The sequence below is a fragment of the Pteropus alecto genome, unplaced genomic scaffold, assembly GCF_000325575.1.
Source record: "Pteropus alecto unplaced genomic scaffold, ASM32557v1 scaffold23, whole genome shotgun sequence".
Classification (NCBI taxonomy): domain Eukaryota; kingdom Metazoa; phylum Chordata; class Mammalia; order Chiroptera; family Pteropodidae; genus Pteropus; species Pteropus alecto.
Genome location: NW_006435837.1, coordinates 2,643,177 through 2,659,958, shown reverse-complemented (window position 1 = coordinate 2,659,958; position 16,782 = coordinate 2,643,177). Strand labels below are relative to the sequence as shown.

Here is a 16,782-nt window from a genome sequence, read left to right as displayed (position 1 = left end):
AACTTTGGACTGGGCTGAACCATAGTCATTTTACAAACAATGATTTGTAAAGTCGGTAGGAAAGCTGACATTCTGATCACAAGGACTGATGATTATAGACCTTCTATCTGAAGATAGAATCAGTAACCAATCATATATAGCCAAGAGGAACTTAGCAATAGGAATTTTTTCTTCTTTTCAAGTAATTGTTCTTTTTTTCTCAACAAAAACCCTTGCTTTCACCCTGTAATTGGGACACTATTTGGGTTTCTGCCTGAATCTGTGTTCTCTGAATTGCAATTCTTAGATCGCAAATAAACACTTTGCCTCTTCAACTGCTTTTTTTAGGTTGACTACCTATGCAATCTTCCTTATCGTTTCATTTTGGTTTAAAATTTTAAGATAATATTAATTATGTGTTAGAATAATTACAAAAGATTATATATGTGGAATAGGAAATTGTCATATTACATTATTAAACATGTCTAATTCTTAAGATTTGAATACCAGATTTGTAAACAGTTGACTTGCCAAGGACTCTAAACCCATGGTTGTGATTACCATATAGGGTACCTTGACACAAAAAGGTGCAGTGCCTCAACTGATCTCTAGTTTGCCAGTCTACTGTCCATGCCGCAAGTGTCTGGTAATTGCAGACTTCCAACATTTTGGTTTGAAAGGAGGGCTTTCTCATTTTACAGTGCTATTTTATGTGTTTGTTAGAATATGTAGCCCATAGGTTTAATTAAAATTGAGCAAATTAGCCCTTCTACCATATACGTGTAACAGAGTGAAATGCTCACTCTCTCTGACTCTTATCTTAATTCTAGCCTGCATTTTCCACATGACCTTCAAGCTAATAGCTCATCCTATAGATATGCTAATTATTACAGTAAATTCTGCTTGAGGCTTGACTTTTTGGTGGAACAGCCCCTTGCTGGAAGATGCCTCTCCCAAACAGGTGGGGAAATATGCACAAAATAATGACCGTTTATCAAAGACTTGCAGGAGTCTCAAAACTGGACTCAGATCAGCAGGAGTCAAAGACAGAGAACAAAGAGACTTAGAGATTTTGTGCTCTTCTTTGGATCCCTATTTGCATCCAGATGTATATAGTTGTCAATCACCTCTTGCCCCTCCTATTCTCTCTTCCCTTGACATAAAGGAAGACTGAATCCTAGACTCTCTTAAGATGGATTTGAGAAAACCTCAAAGGCCCCCATCTTCTCAGTTGGGCATCATCTCAATCAATAAATCTTTCCATACTCCAAACTCTGACTTTTTGAATATTGACCTTTTGAAGTGTCATGCACATGCACTTTTGGACTGGCAACATGAGCAGGACACAGCGAGAAGGCTGTGACTATGAATCAAGAAGAAGCCCCTCTCTAGAACTGGAAGATGCTAACACCTTGATCTTGGACTTCCCAGTCTCCAGAACTGAAAAAAAAAATTGATTCGTTTTTTATAAACTACCCAGTCTATTGTATTTTCTTATAGAAGCCTGAACAAACTATGATAGAAAATTGGTACAGACAAGTGGGGCTGCTGTTGTAACAAATTCCTAAAAAAGTGGAAGCAGCTTTGAAATGGGATAATGGGGAGAGGCTGAAAGAATTTTGAGGTTCATGCTGAAAAAACCTGCATTGCTGTGAATGGACTATTAAGGATGATTCATCTGAGGGCTGAGAAGGAGAGGTGAAATGCTGTAGAGAAAGTGTCAATCTTCTTAGAGACTATCTAAATGATCCTGAACAAATGGTAGAAATATGGTCGGTAAATGCCATTCTGATGAGGTCTTAGATGAAAATGAAGAATATGTTAGGTGAAACTGGAGGAAAGGCAATCCTTATTATAAAAGTGGCAAAGAGCTTGGATGAATTGTGTTCATGTCCGAGTATTTTGTGGAAGGTAGAAGTTGTGAGTGGTGAAAATGGATATTTGACTGAAGAAATTTCTAAGCAAAGTGTTCAAGGAGTGACTTTACTATAATCTCTTGAGTGATTATAGTAAAATATCAGAGGAGAGAAATCATTTGAAGATAGAATTGTTCATCAAAAAGGAAGTAGACTTTAAAAAGTTCGAACAATTCCGAACTTATGTATGTTGAAAGAACTAAGAACGCTTGTTAGGGGAGAACACAAAGGGTGTACTGAATTTGATGAGATTGGTATGAATTAAGCATTTTAATTGAAGCCAGGAGCTACTCTTCAAGACAATGGGGGAGATTGATTAGCTATCTAAACAGAAGCCAGAATCTATCATCCAAAACAATGGAAGAATGACCTGCCCCATGGAATTTCAGAGATCCCCACAGGCCCAGAGTGCAAGAGCCTGAGGGCAGAATGATTTCAAAGAAGGGGCGGCCTCAGCCAGGTGGCCTCACATCTCAAGCTCCACCGGAATTCCAGTACAGTGCTCTTTGACCACAGCTTTCTCTGTGTCTAGCAAAGCCCAGAGGTGTTGCAGACTAAACCTAGATTTCAAAAGAAGGAGCCACACAGGGATATAGGAGCACAACGCTGGCAGAGGGCCACTGTCACTGTAGAGGCACAGTGACCACAGAGAGCCCTCACTAGGCACTGCCCAGTGGAGTTGTGCAGGTGGGGGCCACCCTGAGACCCCAAACCTGTAGAGCTCCCTGTGAAACTGCAACTGAGGAGAGCCACAGGCACAGGACTCCAACCTATGACCAGCATGTGTGCCTAGCAAAACTTGAGGCTGCAGGCTCAGTGATTTTGGACTTGCTCAGGACCTATTATCCCTTTCCTCTTTCTTATTTCTGTTTGAATTTAATTTTTTTTTATTTATGGAAATATACTTGACATATGTTGTGTAAGTTTAAGGTGTACAACATGTTGATTTGATATATTTATATATTGTATTATGATTGGCATTGTAGTGTTAGTTAGCACCTCTATCATATCACATTATTATCATTTCCTTTTTTGTGGTGGGAATGTAACCACAGAACCAATACAAAATGGTCTCATCCTGTTTAACAAGATACTGAGTTGCTTTTCAGAGACAACAGATCAAAATTGCATGTCATGTAGGTGAAGCATACGCAGAGAACTCTGACCTCCAACTGCACCTGGAACCAAAGGACTGGGACATAATTGGAACTTCAGCACCAGAACCTGAGCACCGGAACCCTTTCAGAAGTGAAGGGCCCAAGAAGATCCAGTGCTGATACCTCTTACGGTAAATGGCCAAATTCCAAGATCCTTCCATTAAAACTTGCCCCAACATTGCTTCAGAATATATGTTCCCCCTAACCCTTTAAAAACTCTTAACCCAATCCAGTGAACTAGATGGATTCGAGGCACTGTTAGGTTTCCCATCCTCTAAGTTGGCACCTTCTTGATCAATAAACTTTTCCTTACTCTAAACTCTGATGTTTTGAGTTTTACTCTTTTGAAGCATCAGGCACATGAACTTGTGTTCAGTAACAGGAATATTATTTCTCCCTTTCAGAATGGGAGTCTTTATCCTATGCCTGTCCCACCATTGTATTTTGGAAGCACATAACATATTTGTTTTCAAAAGTTCACAGTTGGAGAGCAAGTTGCCTCAAAATGAATGGTCTAACCTATATTTGATATTGAGATGAGACTTTGCACTTAGACTCGAGTTGATAACATGTGAGGGGAACATCGATTTTGGGGCACCATGGATAGAATGCTATAGTCTGAATGTTTACATCCCCCTAAAATTCATATGCTGAAATCTTAATGTCCAATGTGACGGAATTAGTGGTTGGGCCTTTGGGAGATGATTAGGTCACAGGCCTACACTCAAGAATGATACTAGTGCCTTTATAAAAGAGGCTCCAAAGAGATTTTGTCCTTTTAAACATGAGAGGACACAGAGGAAAGGCCCTGGCTATCGTCAATGTAAGAAACGACCAAACCTGTAGAGAATTTTAATGAGTTTATTTGAGCCAAACTGACAACAATTGCCAAGAAGCAAGATCTCAATGGATTAAAAAAATTCTCCAGAGAATGGCAGTTCTGCAGCTTAATTTACACATTAGAATCAAAGGAGGAGATGTAAGGAAGGTTCATTGGTGGCAGATTAAGGGTGTGGAAAAAAGCAAAGCGGGGAATTCTCTGGGATTGGATAAAAAGTAAAATGGAGAGATACATACTTCTTTTACATTGGTGGGTACAGAAGAGTTAATAATTAACATTAACAGCACACAGAGATGGTGTGCAGGGGACAAGATCACAATGAGGGGTTCTGTGGTTTCCTGCTCTGGTGCAGAGGGTTGTGCCAAGAGGGCTTTGGGGAAAAGGGATTGCTCTGACATTCCAGGGATATGTTATCTTAGATGCAAAAAAACAAAAGAACAAAAAAAACCCCCAAACCAAAAACCAAAAACCAAAAACCAAAAAACAGGCTTAAAGGCTGACCTTTGTCAAGAAAACTACAGGCCTAGGATGTGATTACTAGCCATGACCTGCTTTTAGTTAAAAATTTTTATGTTTAGACCATCTTTATGTGGTTAATTTCAGTCTCTGTGTTTGTAGGGCCCACCATGCTGGCCTTTCCTGAGCTTTTCAGGTTTAGTATGTGGCCCTTATTTTTGTCCACGCTATGAATGAGGAAAAGGGCTCTCGTCAGCACGCAACCATGCTGGCAACCTAACCTCAGATTTCCCAGCCTTCCGAACTGTGAGAAATAAATTTCTGTTGCTCCTAAGCTTTAAAAACATAAGCAAAATAAGCAGACATTAATACCAGAAAGGTTGTGTGTGGGGGTGGAGGTGACATAGGAAGAGTTGTGTGTTAAAGGCAATGTAATCGTTGTACATTTCTTGGTTCAGGTGTGAACATTCTTTGCAATATCCTAATAATTTTAAAATGCAGAATATAAACTTAACTAAAAACCTGTGATATAACTATCAAGCAGGAAAGGAGACAACACACGATGTGAAAAAGCTAAAATCCTCATCTGTTTTAAAAGGAAGTCAATACCTATATGAGTTTTCTATTGCTGTTGCAACAAATTTACCAGAAACTTAGTAGCTTGAAATAACACAAATTTGTTCTTATAGTTCTGAGGTCAAAAGTCCAGTATGGGTCTCTCTAAAATAAAATTCAGGTATTAGCAGGCTGCGTTTCTTTCTGGAGGCTCCAGGGAAGAATTCATTTCCTGTTCATTTGGATTATTGGCAGAATTCAGTTTCTTGTAGTTATAGAACTGAGGTTCCTGTTTTCTTAGTAGTTGTAAGCTTAAGTCTGTTCCCAGCTTCTAGAGGTCACCACATTCCTTGGCTCAGGGCTCCCTTTCTCAACCTTCAAAACTGGCCAGGGTAAGAGGGAAGGATAGGGAGGAGCAGACCTTTCTCACATCTATTTCTGATTCCCTCTTCAGCCTTCCTCTTACACCTTTAGAGACTCATAAAATTAAATTGGGCCCACCCATATAATTTAGGATTAATTTCTCCATCTCAAGGTCCTTAACCTTAATCACATCTACAAAGTCCCTTTTGCCATGTTAGGTAACAAATTCACAGGTTCCAGGAATTAGGACAGGGGACATATTTGTGAGTCTATTATGTTGCTTGCAACAAACAGTATCTAATGTCTAACATAGAAGAATTTTAAAAATTAGAGCAATTTGGAGGATTGTTTTATAAACTATATAAATGTCTAACCAATGTACTGCATTCTTGAAACTAATAAAATAAAGTTTAAAATAAATAAATAAAAATAAAAAACACTGAAAATGAAAAAAAATATATATGCATATTATTTCAAAAGGAGAAGAAACAGCAAGAAAAGTATAAATAGGTTGCTTCCAGGAAATATGACTGCCTTATGTGTTTGTGGATTGGGACAGAAGATTTGAAATAAGGTAGTAGTCTGTTTTGTTAAAAGCCTCTAAATACTACTTGACATTTTACTATGTGCGAGTACTACTTTGCCAAGAATTAAATGTACTTATAAAATTAAAAAAGGGAGGGTTTTTCCAATTACTGTCTTAGAAAGAAGGCAATCAGGTTTGCAAAGAATGGCGTTTAGAAAGAAATAGTCAATGCCTCAGTTGTATATAATGCCCTAGCTAAAATTTAGGAAGATACATGCTTCTATTTTTTGCTAAGGATTGTAGAGAAAATCTGATTCCTAGCTGTCAGATCTTTTATTTATGTTATTTTCTTTTTAGGAGAGGCAATCCTTGGTTGACCTCACAGATTGCAAGGAACTTGTCAGCTTACAATCCCTTATTTTTTTATTTTTTACACCGACAGCACCTGGTCTTCCTAAGTGGTCTCCCATCTAAATACTAACCAGGCGTGACCCTGCTTAGCTTCCGAGATCAGATGGGATTGAGCTTGTTCAGGGTGGCATGGCCGTAGACAGATTTTTTAAACTTAGTTAATCATTCTTATGAGTAAAATGGGGTGTTTGGGCCTAGCTGTCATAACCTAATGTGGTATACTGTAAAAGAACACAATTCATCACTCTCTGGTATCCTCAAAGTGAGACTTTGCAGCTCTTCTTATGATAGTTGAAACATGGCATCTGTTTCTCCTCCCTCTGAATTTGAGCTAGCCTTGAGATGACTCGCCACTATAATGAAGCAGAAAGGACACTGTGTCAGTTCTGGGCTTTGGCCACAAAAGGTCTCACTTCTGCTCTCCCTCTTGGGCTTCGGTCTGTAACATAAGAACATACCTGGGCTCCCCTGTTGGAAGATGAGAACAGAAACAAACCATTCCAGCTCAGGCCATCCTAGACCAGCCTTCCTCTTGTGACCTGGTATCTGACTGCAGATAAAGGAATAAGCCCAGCTAAGGCTACAAGCACTGCTCAGCTGAGCCTATCCAAAATTGCCAATTGTAAGCTAAATAAATGGTTTTCTAAGTCCTTCTGTTTCGTGGTAGTTCATTACACAGCAATAACTAAGTGATCTGCCAAACTACCACCATATTATAATTATAAGCCATGTACCAAAGTGAAAATACAGAGCCCGTGTAGCTTCAGAAAAATTTATAAAGCAATATGTCATTTTCCCTCTTGAAATGTTTTTTTGGCCAATATTTTATTTCTGGTAGCATTCTATTCTTTTGTGAGTTTCCAGAACCATTTAACATTACTTTTATTACAATGCTTTCCTGTCCTCACAGAATCCAATTTGACATCCCAAATCAGAAGTTCATATTCAAGATATAGAGATTAAGAGGACCTTTTTACTAGTGTAAATGACAGTATTTATGAGGGCAGCAGAAATATGAGAAATGTTTAGTTATTTCTGTAACCACATAAAGTAGTAAGTATTAGCTCAAAAAAAAAATGGACATGTCTTTATGATGTGAGGGAGAGTTAAAGATCGAAAATGTAAGGGGTTCTGCCAGGATTTTTAGTAGTAGTTTCAGATAATGAAATTATTATATTCCTGGAAAAATATAAAGAACAATATAACAATCACTTATGATCATGTTTCCCAGAGATAACATTTTAGCATGGTTTTTTCCATGTTTCAGATATAATTTTGCAGTTTTTAAATCTTTTATAATGCTTTATATGCTTTTTTCCATAAAAATACATATTAAGCAGTTTCTCACTAAATTTTTTTCAGTAAAATGATTTTAATAGCTTTATAATATTCCATTCTGTGCATAATTATTATTGACTTTATTTTATAATCCAATAAAATGATGTATAATTTAGGTTTCCTTTCATTACAAATTGATATAAATACTAGTTGAACATTATTATGCATAAATCTCTGAACATATGTTCGTGTTTCTGGTTATTAGGATATATGCCTAGAAGTAAAATTATCAGGAAAAAGAAAATTAACATTTTTAAGGCTCTTGAAACATCAAATTTTCCTACGAAAAAGATGGCATCAGTCCCTATTCCTGGCCGCTGTGAATGACATTCTTTTAATGCACCTTCATCAGTATTAAATATGTCCTTATTTAAAAATTAGGGTTATTTTAAAAGACAAAAAAATCTTATTGCTTCATTTTATATTTTTATTGCCAATAGTGTGACTAGTTTTTCAGGTATTTATTTCCAATTTTCATTTTCATATTGGAAGAATTTTCTGGTCATGTCATTTCCTTAATTTATTTTAATTCCTGTGAGCTCTTTGTAGATTAAAGATTTTAATCTTTGTCTTTCACATTTCTTGCATGTAATATTCCCAACTTATTGTTTGATTTCTAATTTTGATAAGTAGAAGTCTTATACTGTTATGTAGACAAATCTATTGCAATTTTACTTGATTTTTTTGGTTACTTTCCAGTTTAGTATACTTTTCTTTATCCTGAGGTCAGATAATTATTCAGTCATTTTCTTCTGTGCTTTTATAGTTTTAACTTTTTGGGGGGCTTCTGAATATTTAATCGGTGGCTCAATCATAGCTTCTATTGATTGTATATTTAGGAAGAATGAATTATCCCAGGTGAACAGTGGTAGAGGAATTTTTTATTCTTTTAAGTAATATACACTTATGAAATCATGATAAAGTTAAAAGATTTACTTTAACTTTGACAGCTGAATTTTTTGTCATATTGTTGGGCTTTTTCTCTCTAATCCACAGAGATACAGCACTATCTCCAAGAGAGATGACCTAGATTCATTCTCTGTCTAACAAAAGCCAGTTGAGAAGAGTGAGATCTGTTTCCACATCAGTGATCAGTCTTATCATTGTAATGAGAAATTGAGAACACACGTAAATTCAAGAGCATAGATGGATGGACAATATAGCATGTTGAAAGCTGGCCTCAATGTTTTTTGTTTTAATAAAATCATTCCAAACTGTGCAAATTTGCCTCTTCTTAATTGCTTCCTGAGGGCTTCCTAATATAACAAAGGACTTTATTTTCTCAAAATATCAGCTAAACCCATCCTTAACTACAATATGTTTGAATATCACTACAATAAAATTTGAGCTAGAGTAATATAACAGTAACAGCATTGGAAGTTTTATAGAAATTATGTATTCTCTACCTACTTCCAAACCTGGAGCAGTTTACAAAAATCTAAGGTACTATGAATCTGACAAATCTATAATTATTAAATGGAAAGGACAAAGTAGTGGGAATAAGGGTAGGGATGAAGATTGGAAAGATGAGAGTAGAATAATGAGAACATCAAATGGAGCCAAGGGAGGCTATTATTTAATGAATTAAATAAGTCTAAACTTCCCGGAAGCCAAGGTAAAAAGGGAACCATAAGAGTTATACAGCTAGCTAACAAAGGGAGACACACAAAATCAGCAGTTGAGACCAACCTTAGTTCAGAAGTCTGAGAGAAACTAAACACACGAGTTGGGAACTGAACAATATAATAAACAGTATCTTCAACGGCAATTCTACAATTATTACAGAGATCTTCTTTATATGCTCATTTTTATGTTGGTTTTATATTTTGAAATGAGAGCATGTTAACAGTAGCTTTGTGAAGGCATTTCTTGAGTAATCAGTTGAGAAGACAATATTGAGCAAAGGGAGAATTTGGAATGAGGATCTGTAGCATGAAGGAGCTGCAGATATTAGGGTTAGTTAGCAGAATTAAGATTTGTAAAATCAGTTTATTCAGAAGCACATTTACATGTTACCTGAACATCATAGGAAGAGATAAAGCCAAGTTGTGGGGGGTCAGGGAAATAAAGGAAAATTGCAGGAGGCTTACATTGGCTCCCATGGCCAGCATGTTCTTTCATGTGATTCAAAAGTCTTCATTATTAATTACCTTTTCTACTCCTCACACCATTAAGAGGTAGATTCTCTCTTTCTAGGCATATCTTGACCAGGATACAGAGTTGAATTGAACTTAGGCGAAGAGAAGTGATTTATGAAAACGATCTTTTAATAGAGCTGGAAGATTTAGTTTGAGACCTTCTCTTCTAATTTCCATGGATTCCTATCTGAGCCCACTTCTTTCCATTTCTCCCTTATTTTATGGCAAAATTAGATACTGTTATTAAATATATAGAAAATGAGAGAAAATACATATTCATAGTTATATGACAATATAATTCTATATTCAATTTGGATAATCTCTTCACATAAATTCCTTTTTAACTTTTTATTATGAAAAATTTCAAAATATAGAAAGTGGAGAGAAGGGTATAATGAATCCATTAACTGCTCCCTTGCTGCAAGTCATTGACATTTTTACCAACTTTATTTCATCTCTCTCATTTCATGCTTTTCCCAACATTTTATTACAAAAATTTTCAAATATAGAGAAAAGTTGAAAATTCGTAAAATGAACCTTCATATGTCCACCATGAAGATGCTACAATTGATGTTTTCCTATATTTATTTTATAATATATCTACCCATCCCTTCATCTACCTATCCCCCAATCTCATATGTTGATACATTTCTAAGTAAGCTACAGACACCAATATACTTAGCCTAAATAGTTCAGATAGCTTCTTAATAAAAGAGTTCAGCACTTACTTATAGGTCTTTATTTTGAAGTAAATTTTATATACAGCCAAATTCACAAATCTTAAGGGTACCATTTGAGGAGTTTTGATATATGCATACACCTGTGTAGCCCAAACTCTATTAAAGACATGTAACATAACTATCACCCTAGAAAATTCCCTCAGTCCCCTTCCCAGTCAATTCATGCTTCCACCTTGATTCTAAGAAACAGCTACTTTTCTGATGTTTTTCACCTTAGATTATTAGTGCTGCCTTTTTTAGAATTTCATATAAATGGAATTATATAGTATATGCTCATATATTATTAGCACGTTTTTGAGATTTATCCATGGTGTTTGTATAAGTAACTTATTTCAATACACCACTTAAAGTTTTTTTTGATAAAGTATTTTAAAGAAAATCCCATGCCATGTCCTTTTGTCCATTAATGCTTCTATTTCATCTGTATTCTCATTAGTGTATAAGTGTACTCTGCCTGTAGTTTTTCCCATCATAATCTTTTCACTTCTTCCCTTTTGTTAGCCACAGTTCAGCCAATAGTGTTGCCTATATGGACTCCATGCTACAAACACACTTAGGTCACCGAACGCTTTCTGATATAGCATGAATGAGGGAAACTGAACACTTTCTCCTTGCAGAAACAGTTTTTGCTATATTAGTCTTTTAAATTTTTTCTAAAGAATTGATTCTTTTCCCTCCCCTAGATCTCCCAAGAAACTTTCTGCCCACTTGGGTTTCCCACCCCCCTCTCTGTATGCATCCCATTCCAATTACTGCATTACTCTACTCATCTGTGCTCATAACAGGAACTGTTTTACATGAATGAATCTATTTTCATGAATCCTTTGATTTCTGTCATCCATAGACAGAGAAAAATCACAGTAGATAGAGTAGGGAAGCATGGCGGCTTAAGAGTACAATTTTTACTCTACTTAAAAGCCTTTCTTTTTCCTCAACATTTTGGTAAAAATATTAAATAAGTTGTTTTATATTTTATGTCAATTTGAAATTATTTTACTCTCAAATTTCCAGAGAGGAGCTTCTGACCTGAGCTACCAGCAGTTTAATTGTGGGACTGGGAATGAATGAGGTTAGTCTATGTTCCGCTTCACCACAGATGTCAAGTTAATTAGTAAAAAGCCCAGAAGGAGCAGTTTGGAGATTTGATTTTCATCACCCACTGGAAGGGAAAACATCAGCTACTGAGAGAGGGTTCTCAGTATGTCTGCACCCTATTATTCCTCTACTTAAAATTTGACATCTAAAATAAAATACATCTTCTTAGGGGATCATGTGTGGTGGTAAACTTCCTCTTTTGTGAGAAGCAGAAAAATGTAAGCAACTTACTTATTTCTAAAATATGTTGGCATCTAAAATTTAAAGCAAACATAATATAAAAATCAAGATTATATTTAAAAAATGTCTCTTGTATAATTATATACTGTATGACACATGTAAATAATATTTATCTCAAGCAAAAAAAGTAGTATATTCTTTGATAAACACAACAGTTTAAACCAACTCACCATAAAATACTGTAAAACATCTAATCTGGAGACACTTATAAAAATGAGCTTCCGAGGACTTTGTAAGTTTTTGCTTCCTCTATTTAGAAATGGCCACAACACAGTATGGAACAGCAGAAAATGGTTATGATAATGGCATTCCACTTTGACATAAAAAATGTCTGTTGAATATACAACTTCTCCCCTCTTTTCTCATGTTAACATTTTCTTTTCCCACACGTTTCTATTTCTTAAGAAAACATTTGTTGAAACAATAGGTATAAATATAGTAAAAACTGTGTGCATTTAATACAAGAAGATAATTGGTTTGGGAAGATGGCGGACTAGGTAAAATCAGGGTTTGTCTCCTCCCAGGTCCACATTAAAATTACAACCAAATTATAAAATAATGAACATAGAGAATCTTCTGAAGTCTGGCTGATCATAACACATAAGTCCGATAATATAAAGGAGCCACATCGAAGCCGGTAGGAGGGGCAAAGTCACGAGTCAGGCTGGACCCGCACCTGCAGGTGGTGGAGGATCACCAGGAGGGACAGCGAGGCTGCAGAGGCTCCCCTGAAGGAGAGGGGTGTCCTGGACTCATTTGAGGGCTCCCCAGCCCAGGGAAGAGGAGATTCCAGTAAATCTGTAAAAACCAGAGGGGATTCTGGCTGTCTGGGTGAGACAGAAGAAGACTGAAACCCAAGACACCCTTTTGAAGGACACGTGCTCAGGCTCTCTGACCTGTGGACACTCACCCGGGACACTTGCAGTGAGTCAGAGGCTCCCGTGGAATTCATTCTGAGAAAGTCTGCATTACCTGGCACCAGAACTAGAGCTGGAAGGGCAGCCACCATTGTGCCTTAGTCCAGCCTCTCTACCAGGCAATCTACTGACCCCTCCCACAGGGCCATTAGGAAGCGCTGGCCTGAGGGGATCAGCCTGCCCCACCCAACCTGCAGATTGCCAGGGGCTTTAGTTGCTGGATGGCTCCCATGCCCTACACCCATTCAGGGCCAAGCATTTACAGCTGGTGGCCAATGCTGTGAACAAGCATTTCCGAGATAGGGTCAGGCAGATTACTGCTGCCATCACGAACTTGGGCGGATCTCAGAGATCTTTGAGACAGTCCCAGACAACAGTAGCTGGTCTTGCTGTGACCTGGGACTTCTGAGGGAACGCGGGAATGGTTACCAAAGTTGCAGCAAGACTGAGGTTGTGGTCACGTAAATGCCATTGTCTCCCTGAGACCCCGACCCACCCTACCCACAAATTGCCCCAGGTGGCCCATTGACAGTGAATTGGCTACCACAGGGCAGGCACTGCACTGAAATCAGTTGCAGGCAGACCTCTGCTGCCTGCAAGAGTTGCAATATCATGTGCAAAGATCAAAGGGGTCTGTGGGACCGCCCCAGACAGCAGCTGGTCTCACTGTGATCTGTGACTACAGCGGGAACACCCGGGCACAGAAGTTTCAGCAAAACTGAGGCTGTATTGGCCTCACGGCCCTTGTCTCCCTGAGATCCTGCTTCACTCAAGCCACAAAGTGCCTACAGCCCACTGACAGGCAGCCTTTTGTGCCCTGCTTGACTCTGGGGTTGTGCAGTCAGCACAGGCAACAGACCTTGGCTAGCGCAGTGAGCGCATTTCAGGGAAAACAGCCGTGGGCAGACCACTGCTGCCTGTACGAGCTGCAGTATCTCTTGCGGGGATGGCAGGGGTCTGTGCTGGCCTGACGGCCCTGGACTCCCTGAGTTTCTGTTTCATCCAATACACAAAGTGCTCACCACACGTTGATAGGAAGTTGCCCTTACCCTGGGATGGCACATTCAGGCCCAAGGGTGGCAGCAGCTGACCTTGCTATGATTGGAAACTTGTATAGGGAGCCACAGAGACAGTGCTGGCATGTAAACTGACACTGCAGTAGCAGGGAGAAATTTACTCAATAGACCCAGGAGTCTCCCAGGGTCCCTGCACCACACAACACACATATCACCCAGAATTTTTCCAGTTTCAGAGACTTACAGGCAACTGACAGGCAGGGTCAAGCCTAGAGGAGCACTGGTCCCTCTGCTAAACTGCCCTAGGTCAGGGATGGGGGATAACCTACCATTGCCTGCAGCGCTGTCTCTTCCACTTATCTCTAGATCCAGTATAGGCAACAACCATCTGTGGATCACTTTCTAGCTCCCACCAGATTGCTCAGGCAATCAAAAGCAGTGGCTGATCTTAGCCTACTGGGGACCCTCTCCCAAGGGGCCACAAAACCAATGGCTATCACCAGACCACAACAGAGCAACAACTGACTAGCCCCATTAGCGGTACACACAAAGTGTGGTTGCAACAAGTTCAAAAGCCTGCTAGAGCAAATCCCACTCTGTGGGGTCAGCCCCCACACAGCAACTCTTACCCTGTGGGTGCAGCCAGTTCCCACAATTAGTCAGCCCAAGTGTTAATCCCATCCACTGATTTACTAACAACAATAAAGGCTTGGCAACAACAGAATATCACACACAGCCCACACAAAGATCTCGTCCAGAGCCCCCGGCATATGGGATCAGGGGGAGTGCTCCAGTTGGCCATGCAGGACACCTTCCACATTAGGCCAACTGGCCAATGTTGAGAGATGAAACAAATATTCCTGACACATAGAAATGAATGCATGGAGGCTAATAAAATGAGAAAACAAAGAAACATGCCACAAATGAAACAACAAAAGAAAACTCCAGAAAATAAGCTAAATGAAATGGAGGCAAGCAACCTACCAGAGACAGAGTTCAAAACACTGGTTATCAGGATGCTCAACGAAACGAACTTAGTGGGAGAATGGATGAGCACAATGTGAACCTCAACAGAGAGATAGTAAGTATAAAAAAGGACATATAAATCACAAAAAGAACCAGACAGAAATGAAGAATATAATAACTGAAATGAAGAATACACTAGAAGGATTCAACAGTAGACTGAATGAAGCAGAATATCAAATCAGTGAACTGGAAGACAAGGTAGCAGAATACACCCAATGAGAACAACAAAAAGAAAAAAATAGTTTAAAAAATGAGAATAGTTTAAGAGACCCCTGAGACAACATGAAGTATAACAATATTTGGATGATAGGAGTACCTGAAGGAGAGGAGAGAGAGTAAGAAATTGAGAATCTATTTGAAGAAATAATGACAGAAAACTTCCCTAACCTGGCAGAGGAATTAGACATACAAGCTCAGGAAGCACAAAGAATCCCAAACCTGAGAAATTCAAAGAGACCCACACCAAGACACATCATAATGAAAATATCAAAGGCCAAAGACAAAGAGAGGCTCTTAAAAGCAGCAAGAGAAAGGAAGCTTGTTACTAAAAGGGTATCCCCATAAGAATGTCTGCTGACTTCTCAATGGAAACTTTGCAGGCCAGAAGGGAATGGCAAGAAATATTCAAAGTTATGAAAAACAAAAATCTACAACCACGGATACTCTACTCAGCAAGGCTTTCAATTAAAATAGAAGGTGAGATAAAGAACTTCCCAGATAGGAAAAAGCTTAAGGAATTCATGACCGACAAGCCAGTATTACAAGAAATGTTAAAGGGACTTCTGTAAAAAGAGAAGGGGTAAAAAAAAAATAGAAATAACAAATATGAATAATAAAATGGAAGTAACTATGTACCTATCAGTAATCACTTTAAATGTAAATGGATTAAATGCTCCAATAAAAAGATGTAGGGTAGCCGAATGGATAAGAAAACAAGACCCATGCATATGCTGTCTACAAGAGACCCACTTCAGATCAAATGATACTCACAGACTGAAAACAAAGTGACAGAAAAAAATATTTCACACAAATGGAAATGAAAAAAAAAAGGCTGGAGGAGTGATACTTATATCAGATAAAATAGACTTTAAAACAAAAGGCTTTAATAAGAGACAAAAAGGGCATTACATAATGATAATCAATAAATCGAGAAGCCATAACCCTAGTAAACATATATGCATCCAACATAAGAGCACTTACATACATAAAGCAACTATTGACTGACACAAAAGGAGAGATCAATAGTAATACATCAGAGTAGGAGACTTTAACACTCCATTGGCACCAACGGACAGATCTTCCAAGCAAAGAATCAGCAAGGAAACAATGGGCCTAAAGGCCACACCAGACCAGATGGATTGAATATATGTTTTCAGAGCATTTTAGCCCAAAGAAGCAAAATATACATTTTTCTCAAGTGCACAAGAAACATTATCCAGGATAGACCACAAGTTAGGACACAAAACAAGTATCAATAAATTTAAGAAGTGCTCACTTCGGCAGCACATATACTAAAATAAATTTAAGAAGACTGAAATCATATCAACCGTCTTCTCTGGTCACAATGGTATGAAATTAGAAATCAACTACAATGAAAAGAATTGGAAAATACACAAACACATGGATGCAAAATCACATGCTATTAAACAATGAATGGGTTATCAATGAGATCAAGGAAGAAATCAAAAGATATCTAGAAACCAATGAAAATGAAAACACAATGACTCAAAATCTATGGGATATGGAGAAAGCAGTCTTAAGAGGGAAATTCATAGCAATACCAGTCCGCCTCAAGAAACAGGAAAAAGCTCAAATAAACAATCTAACCTTACACTTAAAAGAACTACAAAAAGAACAGCAAGCAAAGCCCACAGTGAATAGAAGGAAGGAAATAATAAAGATCAGAACAGAAATAAACAAAATAGGGTCTAGAAAAACAATACAAAAGATTAATGAAACCAAGAGCTGGTTTTTGGAAAGGATAAACAAAATTGACAGACCCTTAACCAGACTCATCAAGGAAAAAAGAGAGAGGACTCAAATAAAATCAGAAATGAAAGAGGAGAAA

General features: G+C 38.1%; 1 pseudogene; it reads right to left on the bottom strand.

The window, feature by feature from the left end:
- Positions 1–6,226: 6,226 nt before the first annotated feature.
- Positions 6,227–6,345, bottom strand: LOC112479540 (annotated as a pseudogene).
- Positions 6,346–16,782: the final 10,437 nt, after the last annotated feature.